This window comes from Felis catus, chromosome X (genome assembly GCF_018350175.1).
Source record: "Felis catus isolate Fca126 chromosome X, F.catus_Fca126_mat1.0, whole genome shotgun sequence".
Classification (NCBI taxonomy): domain Eukaryota; kingdom Metazoa; phylum Chordata; class Mammalia; order Carnivora; family Felidae; genus Felis; species Felis catus.
In genome coordinates this window covers 24,673,636-24,690,070 of record NC_058386.1, presented here as the reverse complement: position 1 = coordinate 24,690,070, position 16,435 = coordinate 24,673,636, and the positions used below count along the sequence as shown (strand labels likewise).

General features: G+C 35.5%; 1 protein-coding gene across 3 annotated transcripts in view; it reads right to left on the bottom strand.

Annotated features, from left to right (window-relative positions):
- Nucleotides 1-16,435, bottom strand: part of IL1RAPL1 (interleukin 1 receptor accessory protein like 1) — a 1,343,469-nt gene that overhangs the window by 914,631 nt on the left and 412,403 nt on the right. The window lies entirely within an intron of this gene.

Here is a 16,435-nt window from a genome sequence, read left to right as displayed (position 1 = left end):
TCCATCTACCTCCACTGTTCTTAAGTAACCACTAACCTGTCATCTTTCACTATAGATTAGTTTTCATTTTCTAGCATTTCTTATGAATGCAATCATACAGTGCATACTCTTATTATTTGGCTTCTTTCAGTCAACGTGACCATATTGGTATTCACTCATGTTGTTGCGTATATTAATAGTTCACTCCCCTTATTACTGAGTTGTATGACAGTGTATGGCTAAAACACCATTTTGAAAAACAATTCACCTGTTCATAAACATTTCATGTTTCCTGTTTTTAGCTATTGCAAACAAAGCTGCTGTGTTCACTGTGTACAGCTTTGCATGTACGTGTTGTTCCATTTCTCATGGATAAACACCCAGGAGTTGAAGGTGGGTCATATGGTAAGTGTATTTTTCAATTCCAAAGAAGCTAACAACTGGTTTCTCACATGGCTGTACTATTTTACATCCCGTCAGCAGTTGGTCTCTACAACCTATGTGTTCACTTAGTCAGACAGCACACGCATGACCTGTATGTACATGTATTAAGAGAGAAACATCCTTTCTCTTTGCAATGTATACTATATATGGAAAGGTCCATTTTATAGGAACTGGAACATAAATTGACTATTCTAAATAATTATGCAAGTGGATTTTTTCTTCCCTCTTACAAGTAAGAGATAAAGAAAAGTACAAAAATAAGAACAATTAACATTTCTTGAGTGCTTACCATGTACCTGCCCTTATTCAAGTGTTGAGTATACATTACATCATATAAATAATTAGAATAACCCTATGATGATAGGTGCTAAAATGGAATCCATCTTTTTTTATTTATTTTGAGAGACAGGAAGAGAGTGAGAAAGAGAGAGAGAGGAGGGGAGAGGCCAAGCAAGATGGAGAAAGAATCCCAAGCAGGCTCCATGCTGTCAGTGCAGAGCCTGAATCAGGGCTCAGTCTGACAAACCATGAGATCATGATCTGAGTTGAAATTAAGTGTCAAATGCTTAAGTGACTGAGCCACCCAAGCACCCCCAGAATCCATCTTATAGATGAGGAAACTGCAGGAATCAGTAAGTTGTCATGACCACAAAACTAAGAGGCAGAGCCAGGCTTTGAACCTGGCAGTCTGAGCCAATGGTTTCAGCTCTTAATCACAATATACTCCTTCCCATAATGTACACATCACTAAGTAGTTGTAATTTATATTACAAAGCTATGAACTATCCCTCAGATTATTGCATGCCTTTGGTCAATTTCCAAAGTATAGAAGTCATTCTTTTTGTCAATTCTTTACAGCTTTATTTTTACTTTTTTGGGGAAAAGAACTGTTGATCTTCATAGTCAACCAGAGCCAGACATCTTGTGTCCAGCAATATATTTTTGAACAGCCACTTAATTGTAACATTAGGTTATTATTTTAAATTTATTTTTTGTAATAATATTTCTTAATGAAAACATGTTAAGCATCAATCTCATACTCCATACTCAGATTATAAACTGCTAAACAATTCTGGTCTTTGTGTACCTGTAAGTTTTTTCACATGTAAAGTAGACATAACCCTAATATTTAATTTAGTATTACTAGCAGCAGGGAATAATTATCTAATGCCTTCTCTCCAATAATCACAGCAAAATTCAAATTTCCTTTTTGTACTCATTACTTTTCCAGTTTATAACCATTTATTCTATTAGAAAATTTGTCAGAAATTTTGATTGTGTTAAAGAGTGTACAACTCACAAATGTGGAATCTAATCCCTAAATCTTTACCTGAAAGATATTTACGAGTATAATTCTTTAGTAAAACATACATCAATTGCTATATACAGAGTCAAATTCCAAATTTTGAACTAAGCAACTCAAAACATTTCATAAAGCAGAAAAATGAATGGTCTCCTTTAATACCACTCCTCGATGATTTGAAACACATTTTATTATGATTAAAATTGAATATAGGCATTTTATAAATATGTAAAAATAAAGTTCCAATGTATTTGGAATTGAACCTCAACTGTCATGAAGATTTTCAGAGCCAATTAGAAGTACATTCCAGGTATTTTCCTGTATCTAGAAAACAAACAACATAATTGAACTGGGAAATTTGATGAGGGTTTAATGTAAAAAATAAAATACTAATGTTGTCAAGACAAAACAAAGGGATGGAGCAGACATCAAAACACAGACACAGAGGGCAAGTTGGGTAAAGAGGGCTTTCTCAGGGGGGATGTGATTTTTTTTTTATGTGATCACCAGTTTACTTCAAAAAACCATCTTGCAGAGAGAAAGCCAGAAAAATAAATAACTCCCACTCAGTTTTCTCCCTGTCACTGATCTCCCTCTGGTGTTCTCCACTGGTTACATACACCTGCGAGATAGAGGACACAGATCCCCTGATGCATTGCTTACAGGTCCCCTTCTCAGGGCACAGAGTCTACTGGAGAAGGGTATAGATGGACCTGAGGGTACAAACTGCATATATCTGAGATACTGCCTTTGAGCTCATAGTTGAAACGTGAAATTAATCTCTTTTTTCCACATACATGTTTGCAAGTAAGATTTATTTAAAAGTGTACCGTAATAAATTCATTTGTTAAATTACAGTCCATTCACAATACTTTATTTTAGTAAATTAAATTTTCTAAAAGGCTAATGCCAAGACATATGACTGAGTGTTTCCAATGTTTTTTACCTTGTTGTAAATGCGGACATTAGAAACAGAAGGGGAAATATGATGCTAAAAAGCATCCTAAAGTACTATCTGGCCCCTTATTTTGATTTTCCCATGCTTATTTTAGTGGCATATTTCAAACATTTTAATTATGACATGTCTGTATTCACAAACATGGACACTCCAAATGGGAGAAAATGTGGACCATTTTTTTCCCCTAAGTATTTGGTTTTAAAGGTAGTAACTACAGAATAAGGTTCAAACATCTTTCATGCTGCTATAAGAGTAAATGTCAACATTGACCACTCTGTATCTATAATGAAAACTCTAGAGTTATAGAATTGCTTCCTGCAATTGCTTTTATGAAATTCTCAACATGCTAAGTTTACTTTTTAAAAAGAAGCGATAAAACATGACACAAAAGATGGATTTTAGAAGGCCGTGAAGGAAAATATACTCATCCTTGCAGTATTAGTTTAAAAACACCTAATTCCAATCTCATGTTTTATACTAATATATAGTGTATGCCTTTAGTTTCCTTGCAGTATTAGTTTAAATATAGTGTATATTTAGTTTAAATATAGTGTATATTTAGGCATATAGTGTATGCCTTTAGTTTCCTTGCAGTATTAGTTTAAAAACACCTAATTCCAATCTCATGTTTTATACTAATATATAGTGTATGCCTTTAGTTTCACGTTAACGTTATCTCTTTTTCTCATGTTTTATACTAATATATAGTGTATGCCTTTAGTTTCACGTTAACGAATGTAATATGTATGTATGTCTATTGCATTTTATACTGTTGGAAGTTTATCACATTTGTTTTGTAACATTTCTTATCATTGGCAAACTTGAGGGAAATTTTTACTATCCTGTTTTTAAAAAATCATGCAAAACCCCAACAAAAATGCAGTGCTAAACAGGTAAGTCTTCATTTGTACATAATTAGTCCTAAAATGGTTTATTCTACCAAATTTCTTAACCCCATGCTATTCACGATTTTTAAGTTGTTTTTCTCACTATTAATAGTTCAAAAACTATATTTAAAATGAATCTTATTAATTTACAGTTCAATACACTATCAAGTAGTCTATTTGCTATGTCCTTCAACAAGTTCAAAATGCTTTGGTAAGACTTGGACCACATCCTCATGTGTTCACTGCCTGAGAAAATCAGTTTTCCCCAGCTAAAGTCATTCTAAGATACCAAGTATATTTTACAGGCCAAGTCCTTTACCTGCTCTGGCTAATTTTTAGCATTTGTAGCATATCCCACACTACATTTTTTTTTCTTGTTCTACTTCATTAGCACATACATTTTTTCTATAAAAACTTTGATTTTTAATGTCTGCTATCATTTTCATAATCTATCAAAATATTTAATGAATGTATGCATCTAAATTTTCAAAGATGCTACTGTTTATTCATTCTATTTATTTATTAAACCAACAATACCTTACATATTTAACACAGGAACTTCTTCTGGAGTACACAGTTTTGTTTTTTCCCATTTCCCAAATTACTAAGTATTAGACGACCTGTGATCTATATATTACTGTCACATTAGCATATAAGTAATCAGCTTACTGTCAGGTATATTCCCATTTTCAATTAACTGCACACAGTAACATGTACTGAAGCTGTGGAACTGAAGAAAATCACTATAGTTGCAATCTATACTGGACTTCATACAAACATATTGACCCAAATTTGAGAAAAACCTAGATCATTTATTTTTATTATTTTTTTCTTCAGAGAGAGAGAGAAAGGAGGGGTAGAGGGAAAGACAGAATTTTTAAGCAGGCTCCGCACTCAGTGTGGAACCCATGCAGGGCTTGATCTCAAGACCCTGAGATCATGACCTGAGCCAAAATCTAGAGTCACTTAACCAACTGAGCCACACAGGCACTGTGAAATCAATTCCATTTAAAAGCATTTCCCCATTATGTCTGTGACATGCCATTTAACAAGTCCTGGAAAATTAACCCTTAGACATCAACCTGACTGGCTTCCCTGTCACCTTTCATCCACATCCTATCAAACACAATTTCCGGGATGCCTGGGTGGCTCAGTTGTTAAGCATCAGAATTTGGCTCAGGTAATTATCATGCATTCATGGGTTGAAGCACTGCATTGGGCTCTGTGCTGACAGTTTAGAGCCTGGAGCATTCTTGGGATTCTGTGTCTCCCTCTCTATATGCCCCTCCCCGACTCATGTTCTGTCTCTCTTTCTCTCTCAAAAATTAATAAAAAATTTTAAAAAATGAAAAAAAAACAATTTCCACCAATATCATGGTCTAAATGTCTTTCAAATGTGTCCTCATCACTGCAAGCATATAATCCTACCCCTGTTTAAATTCTTGTTCAAAGTTCTTTCTGCCTGCAAGCATTCACCACCTTGGTGTCCCTCCCTCAATTCAAATCTCTCAGGATTTCAGAGTCCCTGAGCAAATGAAGCACAAATTTCTTAGTGAATTAGGCTTGATGATATGACTCCTACCTACCTTTTCATCTACAGATCCACACTCTGTATATCTGCTTGTACACTGAAGAGCCTATGTTATTTCCCACTTCCACAGTTTCTGCAGAGTGCTTTATGCTGGAAATGGCTTTCCTCACCTCCGTATTTGCCTGAAAAATTTCTTTTACACACAAAAATTTTACATAAACAATCCCATGGGAGAGGACTACTCTCTTCCTTTTACCACCTAGAACAGTATTTAGTTACATATTTTCCTTCAGGCAAGGTCCATTTTTTCCCCTTTTTGTCTCCAGTGGCGAAAACATTTCTTTGTACACTGTACCCAATCAATCATTATCACAATGAATTCTTCATGAGAATGTAAAAATAATATGTGTGTTCGTACACAGAGGATAAGTGGTTTAACTTCTTAATTTTCAAGTAATTATTTCACGATGAGTAACAGGAGCTTAAGCTGGTAATTTTTTTTTAACAGTGTTGTCACCAGTAAAAAAACATGCGGCAGTTATGTGATCTTTGTGGTAGTTTTAACGAGTATTCCAACTATACAATTCATCTTTTACCAAAACAATTTTATTCAGGTATTTCAAATGGAACATATCACCTTATCCTGTTTTCTTTCAGATTCCTCCAATAATATTTAATTAAAGAAATAAGACTATTAAAAAATTCTTAACATAATAGTATATTTGAAAAGCCAATGGTATTCAACAATTTCTCCATTTTATTTTCAAAATTTCAGTTTTTTGAAATATAACATACAGACAAATCCATACATTGTAAGCTGAATGAATTATCACAACATGAACATGCCTGTATAACCATCAACCAGGTCAGCAAATAGAATATTACCAGTGCTTATAAGCACCCCTGTGCTCCCTGCCAATCACTACTCCCTCCCACTTTCCAGCAGTAATTACTATCTTAATTTCTAAGCTCCTAGATTTGAACTTTATAACTTTATATAAATAGAATTATACAGTAAGTCCTCCTTTGTGTCTCACTTCATCCATGTTATGGCACACAGTTATAATATCATCATTTTCATTTCCAAATAGTTCCTCACTGTGTGAATTTACCACAGTTTCTTTTTTTTATTTTTTGCAATATATGAAATTTATTGTCAAATTGGTTTCCATGCAACACCCAGTGCTAATCCCAAAAGGTGCCCTCCTCAATACCCATCACCCACCCTCCCCTCCCTCCCACCCCCCATCAACCCTCAGTTTGTTCTCAGTTTTTAAGAGTCTCTTATGCTTTGGCTCTCTCCCACTCTAACCTCTTTTTTTTTCCTTCCCCTCCTCCATGGGTTTCTGTTAAGTTTCTCAAGATCCACATAAGAGTGAAAACATATGGTATCTGTCTTTCTCTGTATGGCTTATTTCACTTAGCATGACACTCTCCAGTTCCATCCATGTTCCTACAAAGGGCCAGATTTCATTCTTTCTCATTGCCACATAGTACTCCATTGTGTATATAAACCACAATTTCTTTATCCATTCATCAGTTGATGGACATTTAGGCTCTTTCCATAATTTGGCTATGGTTGAGAGTGCTGCTATAAACAATGGGGTACAAGTGCCCCTATGCATCAGTACTGCTGTATCCCTTGGGTGAATTTACCACAGTTTCTTACCCATTTTACTGTTGATGAACATTCACATGGTTTCAGTTTGGTAATCTGAAGAATAATGCTGCTAAAGGCCTTGTAATATGTGATGATCTTGGAAATATTACTGCTGTTTTAATATCTCATGATCACAGAAAACCACTGCCAGTAACGCTACTTTAAATAAGTTCTATGCCAAGGAGTTTCCCTATGGCTCTTTCCAGATCTCATGTGCAGAGAACCTATTTCTTGTCTTCTAAAATGAGGGCAACTTAAGTATCAGAGAGAAGTGAAAAACTCTAAGTAGGATATTCCAAAAAATGTTTTTGGATTATAATAAAATTTATGATATATTTTATTATTTTATTATATCAAAATTCCTTTATAAGTTATGCTTTATTTTCCAGAGCATGTAATGCATATTATGTGGAGTATGTGACATTGTTCATAAGGAGAAAGCCTTCTGGAGTAAATGAACATTAATGAACGTCTCACCTGAGAAATGTGGAAAGGTGAAGGTTACAGAAGAGTGCAGGAGGCTAAGAGGCACAGCCCCTGTGATGCACAGCACAGATTCTATGACAAGCTAGAGACATCTGAAGGGGGGATGGGAAAAGAATGCAAAGACCACATGGAGATCAACCTCTACAAAAAGGCATTGAGCAACAACTATTTATCAAACATCACACTAGGTCCTAGGAATACTGGGAAATAGTTTTCTTTTTGAAAAAAAATTACAATCCACTAGGAAGACAAACTTGTAAAAAGAGAACTACCACAAAATGGGATAATTGCTCTCGTTAAGAGAGAGATAATCAATGTCTGTAAGACTAGTTCAAAAGAAGAAAAGATGAATACCTGAAAAGCTCTGTTCATCTGAATTTTCTGGCCTGATGGAATAGCATGCTGTATTTTGAGTGGTATGCCACTGGCAAGGAAAATTAGGATAGAAAATCTTTTTGTAGAATAAAAGAAAATGATCAGAGTCCGTAATATAGACTAGTTTTCAAAAATGACTCAATTCTGTTCTGCAAACAGTTCTTGAACACCTGTCGTGTGTCAGGCATACAGATAAGTGTAGGCACACAAAGGTAAACAAGACACAGGATCTGCTTACCAAGGAGCTTAGAACTGCGTAGGAGAGAATCAGGAAGCAAGGCAGCAGAAATACAGGGTCATATTACTGCCAGGCATGTATGGGGGCTTCTAGGATGGGGACGAGAAAAACAGAGTGTAACATGCAAAATAAAAACATGGGATGTGAATGGAAATCCCTATTAGCTTCACCAGACTGTGTCTTTCTGCCACGGTGATGCCTAATCCTTTTTCTAGTCAAAAGAACACTCCATAATGGGAAAGACACTGAGCGGCATCCTGCACAAATCCCAGTAGGGGTTTGGAGATTAATTCCCCCCCCTCCCCACTCCTTGATGATATCATAGGGAGATTCAGGTAACGTTCTTTCTTTGGTCAATGCAGCGCTCCCAGTACCAGTGTGAACCACACACTAATTTGTGAAATCTGCTTGCAGCAAGCAGCAGACTCCAAATTTTCAATGGCTTGTAAGGAAGAGAATTTTCAAAGCACTCTGGAGGAACTGGGGGATGCTGTGGCATTGCTGAAGTTTAGAGTTAGTGGTTCAGTTCCTCAAGGGTGCAAAATGACCTGGTTTGAATTACATCTGACAAGGCATTGAATACCAATTGTGTAAACAGCAGGGTAACAACCTGTAGCAAGAATTAAGATAAGCTGAAAGTTCTGTTTTCCCTGACTAAGGAGGCTAAGATAGGATTGGTGTTATAGAGTAAACACTTTATAAGTAGAGTTTAGGAGAAGGGAAGACCTGCAAAAAAGACAAGAGTGTTATTACTAAGTGAGGATAGTCTGAGAAGGACGAGGCAAAAAGATGCTTTTTAAAATATATCTTGAAGGAAATAGATGTTGAGCTTGAGAAAGAGGAGGCCTCCATATTAAGGATACCAGAAGACAGAAAACATACAAGCCTGGACACGAGATCAGAATAGAGATATGAAAAGAAACCAGTAGGATTAAAATAAAGCACACGAGTAAATAAAGGGGCTTCAAGACCTTGAGATGGCAGGGAGGGTCTGGAGTCTGTCATACTCAGGGATGAGAATAACATAAACATGAGGTGGCATGGACATTATAAACAGAGGAAAGGAAAAATCCCTGAAAAACGATGACAAAGGAATCTACAGTCCTGAATGATGGGATCTATGTAAAGAAAAAAAAATAAGAGGCAGGATTAAATAGAGTTAGGGTTTGATGCTGGCTTATCCAAAAAATAAAAGAAGAAGAAAATAGACTCGTGTGTGTGTGTGTGTGTGTGTGTGTGTGTGTGTGTGTAAGTGTGTGTGTGTGTGTGTAGGTGTGTGGGGGGGGTGAGTGCTCGCACACGTGTCTGGCGGCAGGAGGGTGGGAGAAGAAGAAAGGGAAGGCGTGGAAAATGTTTTAAGGTATGTCCGTGTAAGGTGGGGAGATGATTTTTCCCCTTTCCTCTCTTTCCAACTGCAGAGAACTCATAATCATGAACATGTCGTGCTATAGAGCTCCAACAGCCTGTTTCTTTCTACGTGGCTGAAGAGTCAAGTTCATTATGTCTGTAGGGACTTGGAAAGCTCACAAATAACAGTGGTCATTAATCACACTGGCTAAATTCCTGAGCTAGAGACAGGAAGGTATGGAAAAGTGCAAAATTCGAGGCTTTCCCTAATGTTATTTTAACTTATTTTCTGACAGATAAGTTCAGCCTCGCGTTTACACTCTGTTGTTGAAAGGAGGGCTGGAATACCACCTGCTTTGTCTTCCACACCATAAATCTCAACAGCACAGGACACTGCATGTTTCACACACAACAGCAAAGATACAGCATAGCCATTAACCTTCCCCTTAGTTGGTTATAAAGTAAAATAGACCCATTCTTTACAGAAACACTTACGTATCTGTTCAGATAAATATTCCTCTAGCTGCAATAAAGAGTATTATTTTAAGTCCAAGATCATTTCTGCATAAACATTAAGTGTAAATTTAAAATCCATATGATGGGACTGCAAAAGTAACACTTTTAAGGCAACAGTTAATTACATTTAAACATCACATAAACAAAGTGAATGTTCTCCTTCCCTCCCTCTCGCCCTCTAAACATCAAACAATTAAATGCAGGGTTCTCATTACTAAGTTGATGGAGATTTAAGATGACATATTGGAAAAGGAGAATTGTAGCTGTCAAATGACCAAAGCTAGCAGAAATAAGTCTCCTTTGCAATCCTTTTAAATCTAGGAATTGTGTTGAAGTTCTCTTTCTCTTTTGGAAGAGTGCCACTTTTTCCCTGAATAGTCTCAGTTGTTAGATTTCTGATGCTGAACAGAAAAAGCCTGCTAAGAGGTGAAAACTTTTTTTAAGGCAATTAAGCCATAATGAGCTGAAAAAAAATAACATTGGCTCATTTGTGTTTTTTTGTCAACTTGGTGCAACAGAACTGGTAAAACTTCTCTAAGTACAACAGACTTGCAAACACCCAATCCAGAGAGCACACTTGCCTGGGAAAAGCCTTACTTGGACAAGCCCAGCTGCACTGAGGAAAAAGGGGATTTTTCTGCCATGAAAACTTTTCTACTGCAGAGACCAGCTGCTTTAGCCAAAGTAATCATAAAGTCTGGAGAATGGTCTGCACACCATCTGGCTCCTTCCAATGTCTTGGAGACTCCTTCAAAACTGGCTTTAAAAGGGAATATTTTCCCTTGCATACCAGGTGTATTTACTATTGCCTAGAATAAATCTGGTTGGTGTGGGGGTGGAGGGTGAGGGATTGGAATCTTGGAAGGGATTCAATTTTTCAGAAATAGACTGAGAAACCTCAAATTGTTAGGATAACCAAGATCTTGGTTTTGCCACCACTTCCTTCTCAGTTGAATACTCACTGTACATATCTGTAGTTACCCATTTGCAAATAAAATGAACTATCCCACTCTCTTGCTTGGCTCAGTCCCCTCTTTATCATTTATTTAGTATTCTGCATAAATTAAGCTTGATAGGATGCCAATAAGACGATTTCCTCTTTTTGAAAGTACACTAGAATAAATGATAAACCTAAGAGGGGACAGAATTTCCATTAGATATCCTAAGTCTCATCTTGAAACACATTCCATTTAAATTGTGGAAACATAAAGTTCCACTTACCACTGAAAAACTTTAAGTCAAAAGTTATCAATATATCAGCATTTAAAGGCATGTTACTAATAAGCACATCCTTGTGAACGAATGTGGAGTAGTAACTTTTTCTCTACTCTTTTCTTCAAGATTATGATTTTAGAAAGATCCTCTTCAAAGCACTCCCTGGTAGTTTATAACCAAAAAAATTCATACCCTATAAAGTAATGTTACACCATAAATGCTTCTGTCTTTTAACATATTTCTTCGCATGTGTTTTTCAGACATGGAAGTTCTCAGAGAGAAGGCTGTGAAAGTGTTAGCTTTTTGTACACTTTCTCCCACACTATCCTTAACTTACAGGTACCCAACCTAAATGTTCTGCAGTCATAAAGAGTCCTCTTTGCAAAATGGGTAAGCCCAGGATCACTGGCAAATATATTTAAACGGACAGCATGGAGTGGTTGAGTTTTTCAGGTAGTACATTCATGATTAACTTAAGACTTAGTCTTTTCACCATTATAACTCAATAAATGAAAAGATGGCCCAAATTAAAAATAGGCAACAGATTTTAATGCACATTTCTCCAAGAAGATATAAGAATGGCCAGCAATCACATGGAAAGATGTTCAAAATCATTAATATCAAGGAAATGAAAATCAAAACCACAATGAGATACCACTTCATACCCCTTATGACAGCTATCATCAAGTAATGAAAATTTCTGGAACTAGATAACAGTAATGGCTGCACAACACTGAATATACTTTATGCCACTGAGTTGTATACTTTAAAATGGTTAAAATGGGAAATTTTGTGCTATATGTATTTTACCACACAACAAAAGACATATAATAACAACTGCTGGTGAGGTTATAGAGAAATCAGAATAATAACACATTGCTGTTTGAAATATAAAATGGTGCAGCCACTTTTGGAAAAGTCTGGCAGTTCCTCAAAAGGTTAAATACAGAGTTACCATATGATCCAGCAATTCCACTCCTAGTAATATACCCAAGAGAATTGAAAACAAATATCCACACAAAAACTTGTCCAAAATTGTCCATAGCAGCATTTTCCAGAAAAGCCCACTGTGGAAACAAACCAAATAAAAATCAACTGATGAATGGATTAATAAAGTATGGTATATATCCATACAATGAACGGACTATTACTCGGTAAAAAACATAACAAGAGAAGTACTGATACATGTTTCAACATAGGTGAATCTTAAAAGCATTATGTTAAGTAACAGAAGCCTGTAACAAAGGACAACATATTGGATGTTTCCACTGATACTAGTGTCTAGAACAGGCATATCCACAGACACAGAAAGGAGACTCACAGTTGCATATGGCTAAAGGACAAAGGCTTGTGAGGGGAACTAAGGAGTGACTGCTAATGGCTACAGAGTTTCTTCTGAGGATAATTAAAACACTCCAAAATTGATTGTGCTGATGGTTGCACAACTCTGTGAATGTATAAAAACTACTTAATTTTACATTTTAAATGGCTGAATTATATGGTACGCGGGTTATATCCCACTAAAGATCTTATTTTAGAAAGCGAACCAGGCTTTTTCTGGTTGGCAGAAGTTGATAAGTGTTGGGTAGGAGTTTATGTCAACAAAAAGGAAGCTTTGGGGGAATGCATCTGTTATACTGATATTCCCCAAAGTTAGCTCTCTACATCTCCCCTCTAGTCGACAGTCTTTCTTTTTGCCCCTGCATACTTTACATAATATTGACCTGAGGGGGAAAAAAAAGACCAAGGTAGGAGAACAGGAAACAGAAAGTACATTAAAGAAAATTGATAGTACGAGAATCATTTGGTTCACAATGAAATGTTCTAGAAGGAGAGCCTCAGATACAACATTTTCAGAGTGTGAAAAGGGGGTATCAAGATCAGGTTATTTATGAGTTTGTCTCTCTTTCTGAATCCCTATGCTAATGATTACCTGACAGCAATGATATGAATATTAAATCAAGGATCCTAAGTGGAAACCTCAGAGAAGAAACTTAATCCCTTGATCAATGCCCAGCAAACACTATGGAAGTACTTTCACTTAACTTCCCTTCCTTCTAGCTCTTCTAAGTTAATATACAAATGCTTTAAGAAATGATTCCTGCCCAAAAGTGGGGTTAGTAATCCTGTCCTTTTCCCCAACTCTTAGATGTCTAAGCCTCTTTATTTGTAAAAAATTAAGAATAATAATCTTTCCTGTTAAAGATAGACTGATAGACCTAAGAAGAAAACAGGTTTCCTTTTTATAAAGCATATTATCATTGAAGTGTTGAAATACATTCACCTTTATATATGTATATGGCATTATTTTTATTTTCAAAGTAATTAATATAAACATAAAATAGCTGGTGTTATTGCCTCCTTGCATTTGATAGGAAAACAGAGAACATAAAATGCCTCCATAACTATCTCAGGTTGCATTCCCAGGCATAAATCTGTTCTCACATGCCATTTAGAGTGTTTAGTACAAATTTCCAATCAGGGACTTCAAAGATAATCCAGGTTAACATGGCACAGCCTTACCAATGTCTTTTTTTCACCACATAATAACATAAACTAGAAATAATCTTATGTTTAGTCTTTCACGTTCTATAAAAATAAGAGCTTCTAAAGACATACAATTTGCTTTAAGAAATAAAAAAAAAAGTCCCCTACTACTTTCATTCTCTTAGAAGAGAGTAACATTTTAATTAAATTTTCCACATGCTTAAGTCTCCATTCTTTTAGTAATGTTAATATAATTAAGCTGCATTTGATCTTCTAGATTCTTGTTTTGAAATAAAATTATTCCAAACCAAATTCTCCTAAGAATTAAGAAAATCATTCTTCAATGCATTTAAACCTAACAAGACCTTACTCTTGTATATTAAGATCTTTGCAACAACAACAAAAACAAAGCTATGTGAAATATAACTGCTGTTTCTGTACAGCAATATATGGTACTCAAAGATCTGGTCCTCTCACTTGATCTCTGATTTTTTATTGTCTACTACTCACTGGCATCTCCACTTTGAAGTCTAATGGGCATACCAAACTTAACAGGTCCAAGGTAACCCCCTGAACATGTCCACAATGCAATCCCACTCTTCCCATCATCTTCTCCATACCAATAAATGGCTGCAATCTTCATTTGATGTAACAAGATGGTATTCATCCAACTATTTGTAAATAAAGTGACTGTAAGTCGATTAAGTTAAAAATTTAGAAAAAATAAACTATATTACCCACATACCATACGTTGAAATACTTTTTCTTAAGTTGTCTGGTACATCTCTACTAAGATATACTAGAATGTCAACCCCATGAGGACAGAAATTTTTGGTCTGCTTTGTTCAGTGGTATATCTCCAGGGATTAAAAACTGTCTGGTACAAAGCGGTCACTCCACAAATAATTATTAAATAAAATTAATAAATTTATTAAACAAATTACATACAGATATCAAAATTAATAAAGCAAAATTAAGAATATATGTTATCATTATTGTCTTTAATATACCTCGCCATTTCATATTTTATAAAATGCATTCAATTAAAAATTTCACAGTAAATAAGAGAATACCCAAGTGAGTTAATTTATTTATAACCAATATGGCATTCATCAGGCTAAATTTATCACTGAAGCTACTAATCACAAATACTCATAAAAATATTATGAATTGTCTGTTTATATTTACTTTAATAATGTGCTCATAAAATTAATCAACTGTCATTATTTGTCAACCTCTTAATTCAATCTTTGCCTTCTCAGTAAGTATCACCGGCATCAATCCAATAGCTTGGTCCTGAAATTTAAGTCACACTTGATCAGCAAGCCTTGTTCATTAGAACTGCACATTCTACTATCACCTATCTGCTCACAGCTCTTACCAGAACTACCATCATGCCAGACTTAGCCACCACCATTTTCTTCTGGACAATGGCAACTCCCTCTGCTGGTCACTGCACTCACATCAGCTCTGCCTCCCAGCCCATCTTCCACACCAGAGCATGAATACTTTTTCTTACAATATAGACTAGCTCCCAGAAGTCCACTGGTTCTACTGCTTAAAACCTTTCTTTTTGCTCTTAGAGTTGCTCTTGTTACTTTTCTAAACTTTCCTTTGCAAATATTTTCATACTTATGGAGAAACTGCAAATGTAAGACAGAGATCCCGCTGTATAATCTTTACCCAATTTCCCCAAATGTTAAGGTCTTACATAATCACAGTATAATTTTCAAATCAAGGACATTATCAAGAAAAGGATACTATTAACTAACTGGATACAAAGGTTACTGGTCTGGTAATCACACTTCGAGCGCTACTGCTCTAGTCACATTGGACAAATATCAGATACTTTAAAAGGCAAGCTCATTCCAGACTCGGCGCCTTTGCACTAGCTTTACCCTCTCTTTCAAACATTCCTTCCCACATCTTGGCACAAGTGGCTCTTTTAGTCATTCAGGTCCCTAGGAGAAAGGATTCCTGGCCACCTAGTACAAAGTAATTTCCATGATTTATTTTCACCATAGCATTTTACTACCACTTGGTATTTCCCCATGTACATATTTTATTATTCATATTTCCATACTAGAATTTGAACTTCATGAGAAGTGGGACTTTGTTTTTTCTTGTTCCTGACAATATCCCCAAGATTCCAAAGTATACATGCCCGTAGTAGGCCTTCAATAAATATTTGTTGATTGTATAGATTTACCAAGGAACACTAAATCAAAGTGAAAAATTATAAAACCAACTGTTACTTCTCACGTTACAGTTTTCAAATCATTCCTATATAATTATGATCTAATGTAGAAAAATGGAAAAATTACTAACTTAAGGGCCACATAAGCTTGATTTCATTTCCTAGCACCCTCACTAACTAGTTTTAAGGTGTTAAGTGTTTAAAGTGTTAAGGGTTGAAGTGTTAGTTTTCTCCCATGGTATTCAAATTCTAAATCATCCAGTCAGTAAGCATTAAAACAAGAATTCAACCTATGTTTCATTGAAAGCGTTCCAAGTTGTATACCACCAAATTCGAACGTAAGCCCACGAAGTCAATAATTGTGTCTCTTTTACTACTTACATAATTACTAGTGCTACGATAGCATCTCCCACAAAAGAGACACTCAATAAGTAATTTTTAAATAAAAGGTAAACACTACTAGTGATCCATATGGTGTGTATCTATCATATGAGGGTCCATATATTCCACATTTTCATTTATTAAAATGTATTATTATCCTTCAACATAAAATTCTATCTCAGTATTCTTATTAACAATGTTTTGTTCTTAAATGTTATGCTATCCACATAGATTTATGTCTCTATATCACTCTTGAAAACAAAAAAACTTCAGTTCAATATCATCCTAGTCTTTGCAAAAATAATTAACTTTGGTCAAAATATTTTCATTTGATTATTTCCTTCGAATTTTTGGATTTCTAAAATCTCCATACATGGCATTTGAGAAAGACCTAGGAGGAGATACACCCCTGATACCATGGGATTTTCATA